The following is a 17,199-nucleotide window of genomic DNA, read 5'->3' on the forward strand; positions in this document are numbered from 1 at the left end:
GATTCCATGGGAGTTTTGACAGGATATAATTAGACACACAGAATTTGTTCAAAATCTTCAGAATATACTTTTATTAGGAGATGAATGGCAACTCTTTGGAGTTGCAAACCTTAATGTCAAAAATGTAATGCAAAATTCCCTAATTATTCATGTCAAATGCTAAGGAAATCTAAGCTTTTGCATTAAAAACCATAAATTTGATGCTCCTTATAATTAAAAAATCATCCACATAAAAGAGCATGTGATTACATTTTTGAGAAAGAAAGTATCAAACTTATTAGAAAGATACAACTTCTATCACATCTAAGAATCTTGATTCTTTTACTTGTTTCATTTTCAACCATGGCTCTAAATTCCAAGATAGTAAACACCTCTAGTTTTTTTTTTGGAGGATATATATCCAAGTACATCTTGAGTAGTCAATAATGAAGGTAACAAATTAGACTAAACCATTTATTGAAGGGGTTTGAGAAGGAGCCCATACATTAGTATGAATGATATCCAAGACTCCAAAAGCTCTTATGGAGCTTCTATTGAATCTTTGGCTTGCCTGCTTGTTAGATTAACAAGCTTCACATACACCAAGATGATTAAGTGGAGCTAGAATTCCTATTGCCATTAGGCTAGATCACAATGTTTACAAGATTTTTAATTTAAAATGACCATATCTTCTGTTGCCATAGCTCTATAGAACCCATCATTTTCCCTTCTATAGTCATTGCATTCAAGTTGGGAATGTAGGTATCCAAGCTTGGTTCCTTTTGAAATAGCCTTCTAGCCTCTTTTTCTATCCTTTATGAGACATATATTTCCTTTATATTCAATTTTCTAATCCATTTCAACCATTGCATTGATGGATAAAAAATTATTTATTAAGGAAGGAATAAGAAAAACACCATTCAATTTAGTTATCGTACCCTCAGATATCATGTGGATATGTCCTTCAATTACATTTGGAGTACTATTAATAGTGTACACCAGTGGAGTAGCATTTGTAAATAAAGAGCTGAAGTATGCTTTGTGAGAGGTCATGTGCGAGCTTGCTCCACTATCAATCCACCAAGGTCCTTGAAGGATATCTTGTTTGTCAACCTATACCTTTCTAGCAATATTGTATTAAAAAATAGACAAAATTTTATTCCCCAAAATGAGAGATTCCTTCTACATGAAGTTTATGTCATTTTCCTTATTCTCTTTTGGCCAACAATCTCTTTCATAATGTTCCCTTTTATGATAATAGGTACATTCTACAATTGATCTAGAAGATAATGTTCTTCTTCCATGAGTGTGTCCAGCTCCACCATTTCCACCTCCTCTTCCATATGAGGTATTATCCATCATCATTGTGAATATTACTAATGTTGTAGTTGTTATAGACACTTGTGCCTTTTACTATGCTTGCATTTGATCTTCCTCTCCCACTTCTAATGAAGAGTTGCATCATCATAACCATCACTTCTTCCTTTTTCTACTCTTAATGTCTTCTCTTGTTTGATCCTCATCAATAAGAATTTTTTGAAGCTCATTCAAATAAACCTGTTATTTTTGGATGATTATCCCTTGCACAAGGATGTCAAATTCTTTATCTAATCCATTTGTGAATGCTCTACTATTTCATTATTTGATATCTTATCTCCAAGAACCAATAACTTTTCATGGAGCTCTTTGATCTTAAAAAGATATGAGCTAGCACTTTTTCATTTGCTATAATGGTATCCATGATTTCTTTTTTGATTTTCGATTCCTTGAGGTGCTTTTGGCTTCAAGTAAGCTCTTTAATTTCTCCATGCTTCCTTGGGAGCCTTTACATTGATGAGTTGACCAAGAAAATCATCATTCACATTGTGCCTTGTCAAATGAACATAAGCATAGCTTCTCTATCCCATTTTCTTTGGAATTCACACTCAATGTCAAGTAATTTACCTTTGTCTTCCATCGTATTCCAGTAGTCATGAAGAAAGAGGATTGTCTTTATATGGTACCTCTAAGCTATATAGTTTTTGTCATTGAGCTTTGCTAAATATTCAAGTTTGATGTTGGTAAAAAAATCTCTAGATAATATAATATCAATCAAGAATAAGACTCTCACATAGGTCACTAGGCTTGTTATGTAGAATCACTTACACAAAACTTAGGTAGGAGACGCCTGCTTTGATACCATGTGAAAAGTGAATCAGTCTTATTGAGATGGATACCAAGTACCAATTTATAATTCAATCAATAAAATAAGCATAATTAGGACTAGAATAAAGTTAAAACAAAATCTTGATTAATGTATGAGTAATTGTTAAGAACAATGATAATAATCCTAATCGGGAGAATGGTAATAACTATCAAGAACAATGATAATAATACCTGTCAAGAATAATGATAATAATACTAATCAAATAATGATTAGGTTGAGGGAGAATAATTGAATTCATTCACAATAAGTTGAGATCAAGCTCTAAGTTTTTCCACTATATATATAAATTGATTTTCTTCTATTCTATCTATTAGTTGTTTTCACTACTCTTTGACATGAGCATTATATTGTTGCCTACATGTAATAATTTAATGTACTAAAATTTTCTTTGAAATTGCATTGTTCGTACTATACCTGAGCTAATCCCATCCATTTTTTTAGCAAGATGGTAGAACTTGATGTCTAGAAAAACTTTTTACAAGGTTCCATTCTCATCCAATGGTTTTAGTCCTCCAATATGAACATTGATAATTGTAGTCTAGATTTCTTGCAATTTTGTGCCAACCATAATTCAAGCTTCATATTCAAGACATCTAAGTTAAATTTGGATGATCTCAATGATCAAGTTATAGATCACCTTGAGAGAAACATTTTATCCTTTTATATCACAGAATTTTAATGGTTAGATCTTGAGATATCAAATCTACAAGATCACCTTTTAAAAGTATTAATTCCTCATATTTTTGTTCTAATGTAGGAGTACTTCTCCTAGTTAACCAATGCTCATTTGGACTTTTCACTTCAAGTACATGTGTTATTTATTAACCTGATATTTTATTCTAGTTCTAAGGATAATGTAAGCTTGTAATCTTTAATAGTTTCAACATTCTCTCCTCAATAAGCTCTTACAAAAAGGAGGGATTGCATGTTGCTATAGTAGAATAAGCAAATATAACATTATCATGAATGCAATTGTCTAGTCTCATTCCTAGCCATGGTATCACATATTCTTGACACATGCATCTCTTCAATATAATTCAAACTTCTATAAGTGGCATATTCCAAGACCACATAATATAATAGAATGTTTTTTTTTTGTACCACAATTAAACTAGTAATATTTCCTTATACATTAATAGTTTCTCAATCAATTAAGGAAAAACTTTATTTCACATGAATAATAAATAACATTTGATATAGTTATTATAAATAGCAAACATAGGTGATGTAGTTGTGGGAGGCAAAATTTGAAGAAAAAACTAACAAGGGAACCCTTTGATGATCCCTTTATATGAAAATGATGGGAGGGGTAAAGAACCATTTTATAACCTCAATAATTCAAGAAGAAGATCAGTGCTTATCAACAGCTCCTATCATATCTTCTTTAAGAAAAACACACCTTGACTTCCACCTCATCAATAACCAACTTCTAGATGCAGAAGGAGCTACAACATGCTTCAATAACAATCCAAGTTTCTTCGCCTACACTTCTACCAAGATCTTAATTCTTCTTCAAAAACACTTTTATTAACATCACAAATTTTTGGTAGTTGAATTATCTTTTCCCTCAATATTCATTGTACATACTTAAGTGCACAAACCAATTGTGAGAGCCAAGATTACTATCTTCGAGTAGCCCTTGTGTTTTCTTGCACTTCCATCTCTATCAGACAAGGTTAGAAGGCCTACTATAAGGTGATTGCACATCAATACACTTCTTTAAAAGTACCCAAGAAATGAAAATTAAAAAAAGAAAAGTTTTCATCCAATTGATGCTACCAAAATCTACAAGTTCTCAAGTTAGGGACACACATGGCCTTATTCATAAGCTTTGTCTCTAACTGAGAGCAAGAATTTAAGCACAAAAAAAGCAAAAAGTGCCAACTTTGGTTAATTTGACGTGGAAATTGAAGCTCACAGGAAGCAGCGGATGCAGATTTGACGATTTTATGTAGCCATGAAAGGTGGGGTTTAAAAGTGTTTATGAAGATGGACTTTGCCACAGTCGCAAAATTTTAGTAGATTTTTGAGGTGCCAAAATGAAGTGCAACAAGTTCCAGGCAGTGCAACACTCCAAGATGATCATGAAAAATTTTTAGATTGAAATTCAGATTTTGGAAGTTGGAGTTGCGGGTGCCCAAGCAAAGGGGGTCCGAAAGGAATGTAAAGAGACCCAAAGGGGGAAGGGTTGTGACACTTAGGAGTCCCCAACCCCCCAACTATTCACACAGTAGGGGGGTTGGGGTGGGGGGGGGGAGGAGAGGGTGTTTTGTTTTTTTTGGGTGAAAAAAAAGATGCCATGGCGGTTGCACGACTATGGCAAAATGGAGGAGGGGGGACTAGGAAGCCTAAGTATATTCATAAAATCAGATTGCATCAGCCTCTTCCTTCAATTTTTTGCTTCTTATCACCAGTCTCAGCTCCACGATTAGTCATGATCAAGAAGATGGAAAATCAATCTTTCTCTCTCCTCTAGTAGGAAGTTCATGTGGAAAGTCTTATGAGAAGATCGAGGAGATCGACTATTTGGCTTGATGTGGGACCATGCTAACACTCAGGAGTGATGATCAGCACTGTTTGGAGACCAATGACAGGTTGTATTGCTGTCTCTAAAATCAAATCTTGAGACTCGAAACATGAAAAATGGTGGTAAGTCTCTTTTTTAATGGAAATGTAGGAGAGTCATAGTGGAGCCATAGCGATAAGTTGGGGGTTGGTCCCTTTGTTTGTGTTACGAGGTGCTAGTCATCAATATTTTTGGATACTCCCTCTGCTTGGAGTTGAGAAGGACATCACATTGGACTACAACCTAGAGATTGTATCCACAAATAAGCTCTTTCAATGAACCTTAGTTCATAGTGTCTATACGCCCTTGGCCACAAGATCAGGGGGATTGTTTGAGCTAGTGTCGTGCCCATTTTTGATCCCAACAAGTGGTGCATTTGTTGGGAGCTACTAATAAGTGGTGGTTTCCAAATCTTGGTTAATTAGGGACTAGTCAACCAGTGCATGCCAAAGAGCATTGAGATAGACCCATTATTTCTCGATAAACACTATCAAGCCAAGATCCAAAAACATGAAAGAGCTAAAAGGGCTAGACGGTGGGCTGAAATTCTTGGGAGGTATTCCCCTCAATGTAAGAGCCCAATAACCCTATGAGGGAGAGGTCTTAGTGACCCTAATGCCACAAATAATGGATCAGGAGGAGAAGGAAGCTCTAGAGCTCCCCTTCCCCCCAGTAAGTCAACCCATTTCAAGAGGGGCTATAATCACATTGTTACAAAATCCTATAGCAAATTTGATTTTCATTATGGTGCAATCTATTGTAATTATTGTAGGAAAGCTAGATTTTTCAGCTTCAGGGTTCCCTCCACCCATCTTTAATGGGTTAGTGGGGGAGGATGAAAAGCTTCAAATCATTGTGTCCCAAAAACTCATGTTTAATTTTCAAATCCATGATGAGGGACATCTAATGATGTTCTTTAACATGACTCTAAAAGGGAGGGCTACAATGTGGTATTATGTCTTAGAAACCAGTACCATAATCATAATCAATTTATTCTTTACAACCTTTTGAAGGGAATTCACCCCTAAGGGAGGTGGCTAGTATTAGTTGCGTGTTCTAAATGTGAAACGTCAAGAGCCCCATGAAAATGCCTGAGCATATGCCAAGAAGACAAAAGAGGTCTTTTGCAAATTGCAAGTCTTTATCTCTATCCCACATGCTGCGTACAACTGCAATATTTCTTGGGGTGGATTGGACTTGAATATCCAAGTGTAGTTGAGTAGTGTCCCTCTAGTAGATATAGATACTGCTATAACTCGAGCAACAAAGGAAGTAGAGTCCTACTTACACGCGACCTACACATCGAGGGAAAGTCTAAATTTGAGCCTTAATCCTAGAAATAATCTGGGATTGTTTAGTGGAGATCAAGGCATGATCAATACCCCTATGGTGAACTTGAATGGTAGACGAAACATGATGCATAATGTGCCTTTGTTGCCAGCTCCTCCAAATGTCATTAAGCCAATAACTAGCCAAAGATCTCCTTTTGTAAACCAAGGGTCAATACTACAGGTAGCACCCCCTTTGCAAGTTGTGCAACCTAGTTGGGGGGGGGGGGGGGGGGGGTAGCTCTTGAAGCTACTAGTTATGAGTCCTCTACATCAAACATTATAGGGGAAGTAAACGATATGATGAAACATTATATGGATATGATCATTGAGCAATTCCGCTAGATCACCATAGATGTTAATTTTTCAAAGCACTAGCAAAATCTTATGGGTACTAAAAAGCCCGATGATATGGCCCCATCATGATTCAACTATAAGTGGTGTGGTGGGCAAAATTTCCCTCATAATTGTCCTCATGCCAAATGCAACATATGCAGGAAGTCTGGTCACTTAGCCACTACTTGTTGGAGTAGGGTTAGTTCTCTCGACCACTGTGCAAATAATGAGAATAATAAAGGAGATGTCCTGAAGAAAATTTTGTAAAGGGATGAAGAAAATGCATAATGGAGTAAGTTTGGTTGAAACTTTGCCAATCAATGAGAGTTTATATGCTAACAATGTCAGGGTAGTAACAAGGGATCAAAAACTCAAAGATGCTCAGAAAGATGATCCTAGCATAAGCAAAGTTAACCCTAAACCTAGTAGGGATGATAAGAAGGTGTTGGATGTCTAGGTGGGTCCTCTTAAAAATGATGGTATTTTAGAGGAGCCTCTAGTCAAAAGAAAACAAAAAATGAAAGAAAAGGAGGGTACTTAGATTATTAAGAAGCCAAAAGAGCAACTAGTGTGGAAAGAGAAGAAAGTAGTATAAGATTCCATGAGTTTGACCTAACAAACACACTATGTAGAGTCAAACCGGATGTAAATTAGCTACAACTAATCCAATTGTTTTCTAAGGAGTTCAAGAAAATCCTATGCGTAGATTATGTTGTAGAACCTTTTGGTGTCCATCGAGTGGGTAGTGAATGGTGGGATGATGTACAGAAGCACTGCCCTAGGGTGCAAGCATATGTCAATGGAATCTTGATAGAAAATGCAATGGTGGATCCTCACTTCGGAGACCAATGGAAGATCCATCCATAAAATCAATTCTTGAGATTTGAAGCACGGAAAATGGTGGTAAACCTCTATTTTAATTAAAATTTGGATTCTTTTTGACATTTTATGGTGCAAATCATGTTCATATGTGATGAAAATTTGTTTCAAGCTTGGTTGTGATGTGTTGAGGGCTATGAATCATAAAATGCACAATCCATGTCTGTGTGTGAGAGTTATTAACTCTAAAAATCCAAAATGCACGTTTTGAGAGAAAAAAAAAGTTTTTCTTAGTTTCGGGTGATCAAATTATGTTCATAGGGGATGATATTAAATGTTATGATGGATTAGAGTTTAGATTAGTTTTTTAAATCTAGAAAATTAGAATATACAATATTTTACATAAAGAAAATAAGGAAAAATGCCAAAATGCAATTTTGGGACAAAGAAAAATAGATAAAAAATAATTTTTGTGTGCAAAAAAAATATGAAAAATTAGAGATATATAAAGGAGATAAAGCATGATTATTTACCTCAATTTATGCCCATTTGTATGCTTTAGTGTGTGCTTATTGCTTTTGTTATACAGAAACATACATGGAAACACCTCTTAACCTACCCACATCGCAAGCAAAACTCTAAATACTAGAAAGATAGGGGGCTTTAGGTGTTGAATATGGTTCAAAATATGATTTTTTACTGCACTTTTCATATAGTTCTCGATTTCTTTTTAAGTATTAAGAGGTAAGTGGCACTGAGTAGTTAGGCACTACCTCATTATCACGATAAAGTTGTTAGTGAAGGAAAATCATGGAAAGAATGCTTGAGCCCATTCACAATGTTGATTTTGTTTAAGTAAAATGTTTGTGTACTCAAAGTCATCGACTTTGCATTGCATTGCAACAACATGGTATAATGAGAACCATCTCCTAGATGCATAGCACTTGATTTCAAACTATTGACCCATGAATGATGAGTATGAAGCTCCTTATGCTATAGGATTAGTATAATCATTTCCTTAAAGACTGATCTGGTGAGGAGTATACGATCTCGTGGAACAAATATTGTGAAGAGTCGACTTTTGTGCATATGTGTTATATGTTGAGACGACACATCTTGTGGCTAATCCCTCGGGTGTAGTGGAGCCACAATGATAAGTGGGGGGTGCTCCCTTTGTTTGTGTTACGAGATGCTAGTCATTGATATGTTTGGGTACTCCCTCTACTTGGAGTTGGAAAGGGCATCACGTTGGACTACAATCTAAAGATTGTATCTACAAACACATTCTTTCAATAAATCAATTCATACAGTCTATATGCTCTTGGGTGCAAGAGGAGGCGGCTGGGGGGATTGTTTGGGTGAGTATAGGAGGCTTGGCTAGAGCCCTAGAGCCAGTGTCAGGCCCATTTTTGGTCCTGACACTAACCTAATATCCCCTCTTTCCAACTTTCTGCACATATACTCAGGCTACATCAAGGGTAGGACATGTAGGGGAGTTTCCACTCACCTATGGTTACCTATCACCTTGGGTCACTTGCACCTATTTTCTCTATACTTTAATGCAAGAATATCCAACTTTTTAAAAATAAGGTGCAAAAGGCACTTCAAATACCAATTGTTTTTTGAACTAGTGGCCAATACAATAAAGATCCCATTCTTTAAGTACTACTTAGATTGGACACAAATTTTATCCATCCTACTTTTTCTTCATGAAACCCTTTCCATAGCAATGAAATTTTTTCCTAACTCTTTACTAATAAAATTCCTATTGATCGCCACCAACAAGAAGCCCGATGAAGCTTTCTTCTAACTAAGGACTAGTCTATGTAAGATATGCACTCACATATTATTGCACCATAACTTAGACATGCATGTTCTCAGGTGTGGAACAACACTCTAGGCTCATTTGGAGTTCAAGCCACTCATATTCCAATACAAAACATATGTCTTGTATTTGAGAACATGCAAATTGGAACTCCCCCTATAAAATGAATGCATGTGAGGTTTCTGATTGCAAGTACAAAAGCTCATGAAAAACCTTAAGTCATCACCTTTTCTTAAAATGTGACCTTTCCACACTCCTTGCCTCACACTTAATCCTCCCTAATACTTCAAGTGCCATCCAACAAGGTAGGATTACCAATCACTCATATCAAGAAGTACAACACCTACAATCCTTAAGAGCTTTGATAACCAACAAGCATCCAAGATCAAGGACAAACCTATTTCTCATCTCCACTATAAGTTCAAGCATGCTACCATTGGCAAAGAGCACCAAGGGACTAACACCCATTTAGGAGGAGGGAAAATGTTAAATCGATTCAAATAGATAAAAAGGTGTTGAGAAGAAAAAAGATCAATTGATGTGTAGGAGTAATTGCTAGAAAAACTTTAGGTATTGTTTTCCATAAGTTGAATATGTAATTCCATCCATTATTTATTACAAATATGGAACTCCTACACTTTGGTAGAAACAAAGTGAGAGTTAAACATACTTTTGAGAAACTTATAAATAGTTCCAAAGTTATAGTAGAAAAACTATGTTATAAATCCAAAGTTATAGTAGAAAAACTATGTTATAAGCATGAAAAGTGCTCTTCAAGAGTGAGGACATTGCTCTCACAACTGCAAGCTTCTTCTAGAACTTTTCAAAAACTTACTTAGAACCTTCTTAGAATAATTTAGTACTTTCACGAAGCTTTGAGTCTATTCTATAATGTTTTAAAATCTTCTGGGAACTTTATGGGACTAAAGGATGTACTAGCTTGCATAGGAACCAAGGGTTGTCCTTACTTGCTTATTCATTACATTGCTTGAGCATCCGTTACATTACCTTGCCTTCTAGCACTAAGTTCCATGAAGGGAAATGGTGTGCTTTTGAATAGGCCTTGGCTTGGTTGGGTGTAGAAGATGAAATCATGAACCTTAATAGGAGCTCTTTGAAGATGTGAAGTTGGTTTTCACATTCTTTCACTTGCATTGTAGCCCTTCCAATGGACAAGATACTATAATCTAAATGTTGACATTCTTGATTCCAAGATTTTGTCTACCATATTCTTGGTGATCTTCAATTATGATTAGAGGAAATATCTTTGGTATTCTTCTAAGGATACTAGATGCACGACATGGTTCCAACTGAAACATGGAATATAAGATGTTATTGGATTTATTTGGACAAGAATCTTGAAGGGCCCAAGTCGTTGATAATCCAATTTTAAGGAGGGGCGAGAAGAATGTAGGTCACATCAAAGAAGCCAAACTTGATCTCCAATTTTGTATGATGGGTATTGCATGTGAAGCTTATCTACATTTCACTTATATTTCTCTTGAGCTTGTTTGATATGTGCTTGCAATTCTTTATGAATATCAAAGAGGTGTTAAGCTAAGTTTGTAGTAGTTGGATTCTTCTCGTGTGATCTTACATGATTATATACCATTGGGTGTTGACCATAATTAGCAATTAATGGTATGAATTGAGTGGAGGCATGCAATGAATTATTATATGCAAGTCCAAAGCTAAGTTTAAGTCAATCATGGCAATACAAAATACTCAAGTGGAAATAAGCTATGCAAATTAGGTACCAAAATAATGGAAAATTTAACACAAGTCTCAATATTTTAAAGATTGATAAATACATCTAGATTTTAAAAATTAATTGAAAAAAATTATATTAAAAGAAAAATTTAAAATAGGTAAGAATTAGAAAAAATAGATATAAATAGGGTGAAGCCAATAAAAAATTAGGTTTAAAATAATGAAGAGAAAATTATGAATTCTAAGCTAAAAATAGCTTAGCTTAGAGTATAAAATAAATGAAAGCACTTGCAAAATTAAAAAACAAGGGTATAATTATAGAAGTATTAGGGATGATTTTATTGTTGTGCCACTTGGGTACCTTTGGGACAAAATACCAAGTCAGAAGGATCCCCATGGCATAGGATGGCCCTCTAGGTATAGGTAAGCTTGGTGAGGCTATGAATATCTTTGTATCCTAGGACAAGAGGGTGATCATGCATAGCCCAACCTTGTGAGATTAGAAGGTGGTGTATCAATCCAACCTTGACAATTGAATTCTATAGAAGAGTTTACTCAACAAGCTAGATAGCATTTTAAAAGTTGATAGGAATACCTATTAGAAGGTAACTATCTTCGTTAGAGTAGAACCCAACCTTGCATTAATTTATGAGAATGGTGTGTCACTATGCTATGGAAGAGGGGATGCTTAGGTTCCCCTTGTTTAACACTCTCCTTTAACCAAGTATAGTACTATTTACTCTCATCCATGATTGATTGCCATCTTGGATGGATTGTTGATTGAGGGAGACTCTCTTGACATTTCCCATGTGACCTATAGCTAGATCATAATAAGTTGGAAATAAGAGATGTTTAGTGTAGAAATAATAATATTACCATGTCATGTTGTCATAGGTATAAAAGGGAGAGACACGTAATTTTTCAAATCTTTTTAGAACATTAATACATTACTATCTCTCACCTCACCTCCTTGTTCAAAGCCTTTATGAATTCTCTTCTCTTTCAATCTTTCTCTCTCCTTTTCCAGTATTTCTCTCTCCTTATCACTCTCTTTCTCTCTCTTCTACATTTTTTCTTCTCTCACTATATTAGGATTCTCTCTCCTCTTTCTCTCTCTCTAGTCCTCTCCTTGACAAGTGGTATCAGAGCATTGGTCTTTGATCTAGATTTTCTCCTATTTTTCTTCATATTCAGTCCAATTTTTCATCATAAAAACCAATTTTAGGCAAGTACTACAGGTACAAGACATGGACAGTGACTAGCAATGGCTTACAGTACATCTACAATTGGAAGAAGACTAAATTTGGAGATCTTTGGGGTAGAAATGGAGGTGGAAGGAAAAAATATTAGGTCCTCATTAAAATTTCACGCAATTTTGAAGGTAACATGATCAAATAGGAGTTAGCCTAACTTGGAAGGGAAGCAAACTGTGGTTACTTTTTAAAGAGAGGGTTCTCTTTCCCATTTCTTAAAGCTTTCTTGTAGGTTCCATAGAGTTGGCAACCAAGATCTTCTTCTATCTACTCACATTATCAGCTTAAAAATGGCGTAATATGGTTAAATTGCAAGATTGTTATTCCCTCTCCTTCTTCTTTTACATAGAAAATTATGGAGGAGTTGCATTCTTCATGTTTGGTTGGACACCTAGGAGTTTTTAAAACCTATGATAAGATCTGTAAAGGTTGTGAGTTTTTATTGGAAAGGTTTGTGGAAAGATGTTAAAGTTTTTGTCATGAAGTCCATGCCTTGTTAGCAAAATAAGAACAACATCCATAAGCCAGGTGGTATGTTGCAGCCATTACCTATTCCTACAAGAAAATGGATGCACATTATCATGGACTTCATTACTAGCTTGCCTACTACCAAAAAGTGATGGAATAGTAGATATGTGGTGGTGGATAGACTCACCAAAGCAACCCATTTCAACCAAGACCCAGCTTACTGCCTCACAAGTGGCTAGTCAGTTTATGGAGCAGATTTTTAGATTACACGGATTACCACATGTGATTGTTCATGACAAAGATTCAAACTTTGATGAGTAACTTTTGGTAGGCGGTATTCACATCCATGGGTGCTAAATTGGCTCCTTCTATAGCCTATCATCCACAAACTGATGGATAGACAGAAAGGGTAAACAAGTGGTTGGAGACTTATCTTTGCCATTTTTGTCATGATGTACAGAATTCATGGGGTTCTTGGTTGCACTTGGCTAAGTTTGCCTACAATAACTCAACTCATGCTAACATTTGAGTTTCACCCTTTGAGGCTATGTATGGATATAAGGTGGCCTTACCCACAATCATTTTCAATGAGAAAATTAATCCTCATAGGAAAGAAGAATTGGAAAGAATGTAGACCCTTCTTTAGTAGTGTAAGATGAATCGTAGAAAAGCCCAAGATCAGATGAAGATGTATGCAGATGATAAGAGGTGACCCTTAGAGTTCCAAGAAGGAGAATTAGTTTTGCTAAAAGTGCCCAAGTCTCATTATTCTACCTTGAAGGATGGATCCGGTAACAAGCTTACTCATAGGTTTTATGGAACCTATAGGAACTTGAAGCGCATTGGAGACTTGGCATATAGATTGGAACTACCCTCTTTCACTAAGATTCATAATGTGTTCCATGTTAGTCAAATCAAGCCTTTCTATGGTGCTCCTATTTATACAGCTGATGAGTTGCCACCTATTGGTGAAGAAGATATTATTTAGTACATCCCTGAGGCTGCCATAGGTCAGCGTGAGAAGAAGCTTCGTTCTCACTCTATCATTGAATATTTGATTAAATGGAGAGGTTTGCCACCTGAAGAAGCTTCTTGGAGGCATGATTCTATACTAGATGAGTTTCCTTACCTACAGGATACATTGGTGGGGCTGCAACATAATTATTGTGGAGCCAGTTATGGTGTAGACAAGGTCTTGACAGTAGACTATTTTAGAGAAGTTTTTATTCTGTCCAATTTTTAAAATCATGTCACCAATGTAGCATAAAAGTACTCTTCAAGAGCTACATTATGACATGTGGCACGCTTTGTTTAGACACTTCTACCATAAGTTATGGCAGATTTGGTTCAACAAGGTCCATTCTTACAACAAGCCATCTTCTTCATTTTGAGCCTATTTCCTGAAGACTTTAAGGCTCCAAAAACACTTTTGAAGCACTCCTGATCATGTATATAGTTGAGGATTTCTTTCATTCCTTCATTTCAGTCCATAAGTATTCAATCTTTCATTCATTTACCTACGTATGACTAAAAATAGAGTAGTGCTTTGTTTCCTCCATCCTTTCCAATGTTTGTAATTTTGTTTTTGAGGGCAAAAACCTATGGGATAGGATAGATTGGGAAGAAGAGATGCCTAATGTAGAAATAATAATATTACCATGTTACATTAACATAGGTATAAAAGGGAGAGACATAATTTTTCTGATCTTTTTGGAACATTAATACATTACTGTCTCTCACCTCACCTCCTTGTTCACAACTTCTATGGCTTCTCTTCTCTTTTAATATTTCTCTCTCCTTTTCTAGTATTTCTCTCTCCTCATCACTCTCTTTTTCTCTCTTTTGCACTTTTTCTTCTCTCACTACAACAGGCTTCTCTCTCCTCTTTCTCTCTCTCTAGGCCTCTCCTTGAAATAGAATTCCATGACCAACAAAGGCTATCATTTTTCGAAAGGAGAATAGAAATTTTCATTATACCATGGGTTCAACAAAAAGAAATCCGTGAAGTCTTGGAAATATTCTATCCCCATGGCTTGGAGATGTGCATTGAAGTTAGGTTCAATCCATTTCCAGACTCATGTTGTGTGTGCCACCAAATAGGGCACTACACTAGATATTGTAAACTCAAGGATGGAGTCAAAGAGTCTCCATGGAAGGAGTTAGAGATGGGTGTACAAACCAAGAAATTTGACCCAAAAGGCATCAATATGAATCAAGTGTAGGACAAGATGGCTAAGACTAATAAAAGTAGATCAAGTTGCAGTCAAGGTTGAGTAAGGAAAAGGACATCAATATGAATCAAGTCTAGGACAAGATGTCTAAGACTAATAAAAAGAGATCAAGTTGGAGTCAAGATTGAGTAAGGAAAAGGGCAATCAAAGCAAGGAACTTGAAAATGATAAAGTAAAAAATCTACACAAAGAAGGTAAGAAGAATGTCAACTTGAGTTGGGAGGTGGCAAAAGGAAAGATAGAAAAGAGCATTATCTCACTCAAAAGAATGGCATGATTACCTCTAGTTGACCATAATGTCTATGCTCCACTTGAGGACAAAGAACTTGATGTGGTTGAACTCTGCTTTGAGACTTATTATGGCTGATCTATTAACGTGTGGTTGAGCTCTACTTTAAGAATTATTATGATTAGTCTATTAACAAATCTTAAACTCATTTCTTGGACTATAAGGAGTATTTGCTCTGATGGCAAAGATATGTGTGCAAAATGTTGTTGGCTTGGAGAAAGCCAAACTTTTAGGTGCTTCAAGAAGTTAAAATCTATGGTGATGATGTGCAAGCATCAAGTTTAGAAATTATAAGTTTCTCCTAGCATTGGTCAGTAGAGGAGAAGGGGGTATTGGGCTAATAGTCAAGGATGACTTAAGACCTAGAGTAGTCTAGAAGGAAGAGAATGGAGCTATAATTGTGGTGGAAGTATACTTTGATGGTTCATGCTAGGAAGTATGGTATGTATATGGGCCATATATTTCAATGAGTAAAGGAAGTTTATGGAAAAAATTGGCATTAAGGCTTAATAAAAAACCTACTTTGTTAATTGAGGATTGGAATATGACAAGAAGTGAAATGGATAGGTCTCACAAAGGGAGTATGATGGTTGTGATTAAAAAGAAGTGATGGGAAGTCCTTTGTAGAGGTCATGATTTAACTAATGTTGCTTACATGAAAGATAAAGGAGAAAGGAATGGCACTATAGACATAAAAATGAAGCATGGAGAGTCATTAGATTGGTTAGAGATTATGTGAACCACGGAGATGGTGTTTGGCCCCTCAACCTTCATTACATGTCCTTGCAAATGTGCTTGACTTTGAACATTGCCTTTTACAAATCACTTACCAACCTTCAATAGTATAATAGCGGCCACCTCCCTTCATATTAAATTGTTATTTTCTTCATAATCATCAATTTGTTGAGTCAATGTAGGAAATTTGGATGTTTGCCACCAAAGAACTTAGGGACCTGATGGAGAAGATAAGAATAGGAATTAATGTCATATTAGAACTCACTAAAAAAATGGAAGAAGATAAGATAAAATATGGAGGAGGAAGCTTTGTGCTACCACTTAATTCAAACAATTTATTTTGTTTGCTCTTGTTGATAATGGGTATCTTATTAGTCTAATGTAGGAAGTTGGAGATTATATTAGAGTGGAAGAAAAGTATAATGTTGAAGCTTTACAAAACACAACTAAAGGGGGTCAATTTTTTGGAGAAGGATGCCCCTATGCTAGCCTATTTCAAAGCTCTCCACAACAAACAAAGGAGAGGGGTTATTGTCATGATTGAGGATGAGGAGGTGAATAATTTCCATGATGATGTCTCTATTGTAGGGATACTTGCTAAGGATCTTTTTGGTATTGTGGGAAAATCTCCAATTGTAGATAGGGAGTATGAGTAAAGTCCTAGCTAGCTACTAGAACCAATAGAAGAAGTGGTTGATAGGGAGATTGCCCTCCTACTAGAGAGCTACACCCTTTTTCAGTTAGATGAATTGCACTTTATAGTTAGAAATATGAAGAAAGGCAAGTATCATGGGTCCAATGGCATTCCAATCATCTAAAGTTTTTTAGGCACAATGGAAAATGTGGGGGGTTGATCTTTGCTTATTTTGCTAATCAATGTGTTAGAAAAGGGACGATACCCATAGGCATTAATGAAGTGATCCTCCTACCTAAGTCTCTAGCCATGTCCAAACTAGGTTAGTGCCCCCCAATAATGTTGAATGTGACATAAAAATTAACCTCTAATGCAATCGCCCAAATGATTAAGTTATTTCTCAAGAAAGCATTGCACAAAGCACAATATGGTTTTGTCTACATCTGAAAAATTCAAGACGCCATCATCAACATTATTGTAGCAATGGAGCATGTTGTGGAATGCAAGGGGCAATTTTTGTTGCTAAACATGGACTTGGATAAGGCTTATGATATACTTAGGTGGGATTTCCTATTGGAGGCTCTAGTAAGGAACTTAGGCTTCGGATATGGTTTTGTCAAAATGATGGCTTATTTACTAGTGCATCTAGTGCTAATGGTTAGAATAATGGATATACCTCCCATCCTTTTAAGCTTAGAAAATGTGTGAGGCGAGGGTGCCCCCCTTGTCCCTTTTGCTGTTGACTTGACCCACTTCTGTGGATGCTAGATTACAAGATTCAAAGGGGCTTTATTAGAGGTCTCCCACTCACCAATGGTAG

Source organism: Lygodium microphyllum, chromosome 4 (assembly GCF_053477565.2).
Source record: "Lygodium microphyllum isolate KBCC chromosome 4, Lygodium_microphyllum_v1.1.10, whole genome shotgun sequence".
Classification (NCBI taxonomy): Eukaryota; Viridiplantae; Streptophyta; class Polypodiopsida; order Schizaeales; family Lygodiaceae; genus Lygodium; species Lygodium microphyllum.